General features: G+C 46.6%; 1 annotated feature.

The window, feature by feature from the left end:
• Window positions 674-2,320: an enhancer, noted in NCBI's record as "VISTA enhancer mm610". NCBI's record gives its function as "enhancer in: limb[3/5] | branchial arch[3/5] | facial mesenchyme[4/5] | other[4/5]" and the evidence as "EXISTENCE:transgenic organism evidence [ECO:0001131][PMID:17130149]".

Here is a 5,977-nt window from a genome sequence, read left to right on the forward strand (position 1 = left end):
GTGGCACCATTCCTAGGCTGGTGGTCGTGGGTTCTACAAGAAAGTAGGTTGAGCAAGCCACGGGGAACAAGCCAGTACATAGCACCCCTGCCTGGTCTCTGCATCAGCTCCTGCCTCTGGACTCCTGCCCTGTTTGAGTTCTAGTCCCGACTTCCTTGGGTGACACACTGTCAACTGGAAGTGTAAGTAGAAGAGGCCCTTCCCTCTCCAAGTTGCTTTTGATCGTGGTGTTTCACCGCAGCAATAGTGACCCTAACTGTGACACCAGGACAGATGCCATCCTTCTTTTCTGAGTTCTCGTTCTCCTCTTGTTTTCAGAACCTTTACGTCTCTGATCATTTTCACTTAGAAGATATTAAAGTCCAAATAACAGCTGTCGCTATGAGGACTAATGTTTGTGAACCTGTGAAGGGAAGAGGCCTTGGGTTGAATTTCCCAACTGAGCCATGGAGATAAATAAAATGGAGAAAGAGAAGGGGGCCTGGAGGACTCTGTTAAGTAAAGCAACGTTTTTGACAGAAGGGCCTTTGAGGTGACCAACAAACTTCAAATCCTGTGCTTGGCCATGGCCCGCTCTCTGCAGCTCTAGGCAATCTTTGTGTGCTAAGGGACCCTTCCATGTGTACCTCCCTATTGCTGAGTCACTGAGGCCTGACTGAAGCCGAGGCCTGAGGCCCAGTTGGACCTCTACTGGATGCTTTTAAACACCATGGATGTCTTCCAGGCCTACCCACACCCACACCCACACCCACACCCACACAACCCCACTCCCCACCCCAACCTCCATTCCTCCTAAAGCAAGTATTCTACTAGGAAAGAGTCATTGCAGCCTTAGGCTGTCCAGGAGCCAGAATCGGCAGACACTGCCCACAGTTCCGAGCCTCACCCTGGTCTCCTTGAGGGAAGGGGTCTTCTGAGGGGAGGAACTCTTCTGAGGAGGGATATTCTCTGAGAGTTTCCTCAGAGTAAGGCTCTCCTTGTGGGAGGAATTGTCTCCTCAGAGGAGGTCTCCCCAGGAAAGAAGTCTCCTTAGGGAAGGGGTCTCATCCAAGGGAGGGAGGAGTTCTGCAGAAGAAGGGTTTCCCCAGGGGCAGGGTCTCCTTAGCTGATGCTGGCTGAGGCAAGAGGGGTCTCATGCCAGGCAGCTCCCACAAGACAGCAAGAGCCGGTACAGTGCAACTAGCTTCCTGGAGGCCTCCAGAAGCCTCTATGGGGCCCTGTAAGAGAGAGCTTGGCTGGTCCACAGCCTTCCTGCCAGGGCTGGGACTGCTTGGCTTAGCCCCCTAGAGGTGCTGGCCAGCATCCCTTCCTAGCCTACATCCACATTGGTCATTTCCCTGCCCCCACTGCCCTTTAGCGGGACCGCTGACAAGTTGAATACATCGGGAATAACAGCCATTTGTTCTGGTTATCGCTGCCGGTATTGAAGCCAGATGTGTGCGTTGCTGACATTGACATGGTACATCTGGCTGGGTTTTTGGTTTCCATCGCGGAGTTTACCACATCCACCCCAGTCTGCTAGAAGACAGGAGGCAAACATCTGGAAGTCATTGCAGCTGTCACGCTTCAAGGGGATCTTGTACCACAGAGAAGAGAATTCAATACGTAACTGAGCAAAATTACCCAGCTCCTCTTGTCAGTGCAGATTTCAAACGCCATGCAGGAGAACGGCAGCCACGCTATGGTGTCCTCCTCCCTCCGGTCCTATGATGCTGGCGGGTTCCGAGAGACCTGAGCCATGGGTCTTCTCTCTCCACCTAGCTACCTCACTGAGCAAAACTCTCACCCAAGGTCACCTGTGACCCAGCACATCAGAATATTTGTAAATCCTGGGGAGGCCATTTAAGACATTTTCTTGGTTTCCTTTTGATCGCAGTGTGCTAAAAGCTTTAAATTAAACAGTACTTAGTCACCACCACCCCCCACTTCCGTTCATACCCTGTCTTTTTTCCATAGTATCCAACACAGTAGTCCTACTCTATATATTAAGCTTTATCTCATATTTCTTTCCTAAGGCAAGTATTAGCCTTTATTAAGACAAAAATAAATAATACTAGTTCTTACTCTCTGACTCCTCCCCCCCCCCCCCCAGCTTTTGTCCTCCCTGGAATCTTCTGTTTCCTTCATCTCTATACAAATCTCTTTGTCATTCATATTCTGCCTCAAGTTTATTTTCACCCATGAAGCCCCTCCTGGCCTCCCGGGCCTCTGTAGATCTGGCTTTTGTGTGTTTCCCTAATTAAGCATAAGTTTATGGAGAGGGACGGCTGTTTAGCATGGCCCATCTCCTATAGAAGACTGTGTCATGCGCTGAAGTATAGAAAGTCCTCCACAACCCCACAAGCCTACAAGCGTGAGTTACTGGTTTTTGTTTGTTTGTTTGTTTGTTTGTTTTTTGTTTTTCATTTTTATTTTGTTTTTTCGAGACAGGGTTTCTCAGTGTAGCCCTGGCTGTCCTGGAACTCACTTTGTAGACCAAGCTGGCCTCGAACTCAGAAATCCGCCTGCCTCTGCCTCCCGAGTGCTGGGATTAAAGGCGTGCGCCACCATTCCCGGCGAGTTACTGGTTTTTAAATCACTCTTTCTTCCCACATGGTTTTTCTCATCATCTATTTTACCTTTTATGACAAGACTCACTGTGCGTGTATGCAAAAGCTGGGTGTCGTCAGCTTTCTGCAGTACAGCTTCAAACCACCCAGTAAATTAAAAATAGCAGTGCTGTAAGAGTTCTGTCATTTGGAGAGTTTATTAATTTTAAGTTCTTTCCATTATAGGGTAATCACTTTTTTTAATTAAAAATATCACACTGGGGTGGGAGAGATGGCTCATTTGTTGAGAGTACTTGTTGCTCTTACAGAGGGCCCAGGTTCTATTTCCAGCACCCACATAGCGGTTCACAACCATATATGGTAACTCCAGTTTCAAGGGATTCTCCTGACCTCTACAAGCACCAGACATACACCTATTGTACAGACATATATGCAGGCAAAACACCCATACACGTAAGATAAATAAATTATAAAACATGGTATACTTATGTGTAGGTCATGGGAGCATGCATGCCACAGCCTAGCATGCTGGGATTGAAGGTTAGCTAGCAAGAGTTGGTTCTCTTCTTCCACCATGTGTGCTCCAGGAATCAAACGTGATTTGTCACGCTTGGCAGCAAGTGTCCTTATCTATGAGCCATCTTCTCTAGTCCTGCAATAAGAAGTTTTACAGCTGGGCTTGGTGGTGCACACCTTTGATCCCAGCACTTGGGAGGCAGAGGCAGGTGGATTTCTGAGTTTAAGAGTGAGTTCCAGGATAGCCAGGGCTATACAGAGAAACCCTGTCTCCAAAAAAAAAAAAAGAAAGAAAAGAAAGAAAGAAAAGAAAAAAAAAAGAAGACGTTTTACATTTTACAAAGTGTTTATTTTGAATGTGTGTGAGTATTTTGCTTGTGTGTGTGTGTGTGTACTGCCTGTATGCCTAGTGCCTGCAAAGGCCAGAAGAGGGTGCTAGATCCACTTGAACTGATGTTACAGACTGTTTTAAGCCATTATGTGGGTGCTAGGAACTGAATCCTTGCCCTCTGCAAGAGTAGCAAGTGTTCTTAACTGCTGAGCCACGTCTTCAGTGCCTGCAGTAATACACTTTTATGGTAAACTGGGTTTCCTATACATAACCTGCACTATAGCAAGCCATCAACATTTCAGTGTAAGGTGCACCGTAGCTAGAGCAGCCGTTGAAGAAGCCGATGGCCATGCATGGCTACTGGGGATTAGGAGATCGTTTTCCTTCATGGGTGTAGCCACCAGTAAGTTGTCCACCATCCAGTTAATAACGCCACACCCATGCACATGTGAGCAACCTTAACCAAACTCATTGAGTTCACAGGAGTGACAACAGAAGATGTGAACACAGGGCATGGCCATAGTTGGGTGAGGAAGTGGGAATGGGGAAGAGAGGAGGAGGGGGAGGTGACAAGTACGGACAAAATACATTATACACACGTCGGAAGTTGTCGAAGAGGAACACAAAATCATTTAATATAGTAAAATCGAAGCATGGTTGGAGAAGGACTAGGTTACGAGGTCACAGGTCAAGGGATCTGAGTCCTATTCCCAAGAGTGTTCCTAACCTGCTTAGTAGTCAGGAACCTCCCTCATGCCTCCAACCCCCCTACAGCCAACAACCTTCTCTTCTCCAGGCAGTCACCGAGACAAAACCTGGGAGATAAACACTTGAGGAGGGCAGATTTATTTGGCTGGCAGTTTCAGTCCATCGTCACCTAGCCCATGAATTGCTTTGAGCTTGAAAGTATATGGTACATCGTGATGGTGAGAGTGTATAGCACACAAGACTGTTCACTTCAGGGGCTGGCGAGATGGCTCAGGGAGTAAGAGCAGTCAAGGTAAGAGCACTGACTGCTCTTCCAAAGGTCCTGAGTTCAAATCCCAGCAACCACATGGTGGCTCATAACCACCCATAATGAGATCTGACGGCCTCTTCTGGCGAGTCTGAAGACAGCTACAGTGTACTTATAATAACAAATCAATCTTTGAGCTCAGAGCAAGCAAGGATCAACTGAGGCTGACTGGAGTGAGCAGAGGTCCTAAATACAATTCCCAATATAAATAAATAAATCTTAAAAAAAAATAAAAAGACTGTTCACTTCATTAATTTCAGAACAAAAGAAGAGGGGTCCCAGCATCCCCTCCAAAGGCGTATCCTCCAATGGCCTAATTTCATTCCACTTAGGCCTCATGACCTACAAGTTCTGCTGCCTGCCAGTAACCCAAAGGTAAGGGCCAAACATTTGACATGTAGCTTTGCTAGAAGTTGATGATTCAAACCATAGCAAGCCTCTCTGTGTGATGAGCCTGTGGATACTTTGTTGAGAAGAGGTGCATTCCCAACAGGCCAGCTTCTGGACCTTTTCTGAGATTAGTAGGCAACCATCTTGATCCATGATCTGCCTACAGAGCTCTGAAACAGTACAGAGACACAAATGAGTCTGAAGATGGAGTAGGAGAGGCAAAACTGGCTGGACATGGTAGCACATTCCTGTAATCCCAGTACTTGGGAGGCAGAGGCAGGTGGGTTTTTGAGTTCGAGGCCAGCCTGGTCTACAGAGTGAGTTCCAGGACAGCCAGGGCTATACAGAGAAACCCTGTCTCAAATAAAACAAAACAAACAAACAAAAACGAAAAACAAACAAGGAGAAAGTGTAAGTAGTGGGACTTTGTTGTGGTGCACACCTAACCTCAGAGTGAAGACAAGCCATGGCAGCAAGCATTGGCAAAGATGTATCTGGCCACTTAGAGTCCCCAGGGTGTTGTCCTTCCTCTGGACACTGATGTACAGTACCTTGCTCGAATCTTGTTGTGTAGCTAGGCAAGAATGTAAGAAAAGCAGCATCCAGAAATAAAGGAGAGGGACCAGAGGGAAGACTAAACAGGAACACACTGGGCAGTAATGGTGTATACCTTTAATGTCAGCGCTAGTGAGACAGAGATAGACAGATCTGGGTCCCAGGCCAAGCCTGGTCTACAGAGTGAGTTCCAGGACAGGGCTACACAGAGAAAGCCTGTCTCAAAAAAAAAAAACAAAAAAACAAAAAAAAACAAAAACAAAAACAAAAAAACAAAAACAAAAACAAACAAAACAAAACAAACAAGAGGGTGTTTGGATGGAATGAGGTAGGAAGGGGAGGGACGCAGCCAACTCAGGGTCTTTGATCAAAGGATTCTGCTTTCCGTCTGGGACAGCATCTATAAAATAAAATGATCCTTAAAGCCTACAATCTCTTGCATTATATAATTCATCTAGAGACCACTTTTGAACAAATCAGCAAATCACTTCTGATTAAACCCCAAATCCCATGCAAGTTTGTCCAAACTCATGGGACTCTGAGATCCCTGCACAAAAAGAAGATGGCAGGCATTAACTTCCTCAAGCCCTGAAATCCCTGCATGCTCTCGCCTTGGATGGA

The sequence above is a fragment of the Mus musculus genome, chromosome 8 (genome assembly GCF_000001635.26).
Source record: "Mus musculus strain C57BL/6J chromosome 8, GRCm38.p6 C57BL/6J".
In the NCBI taxonomy this organism is placed as follows: Eukaryota; Metazoa; Chordata; class Mammalia; order Rodentia; family Muridae; genus Mus; species Mus musculus.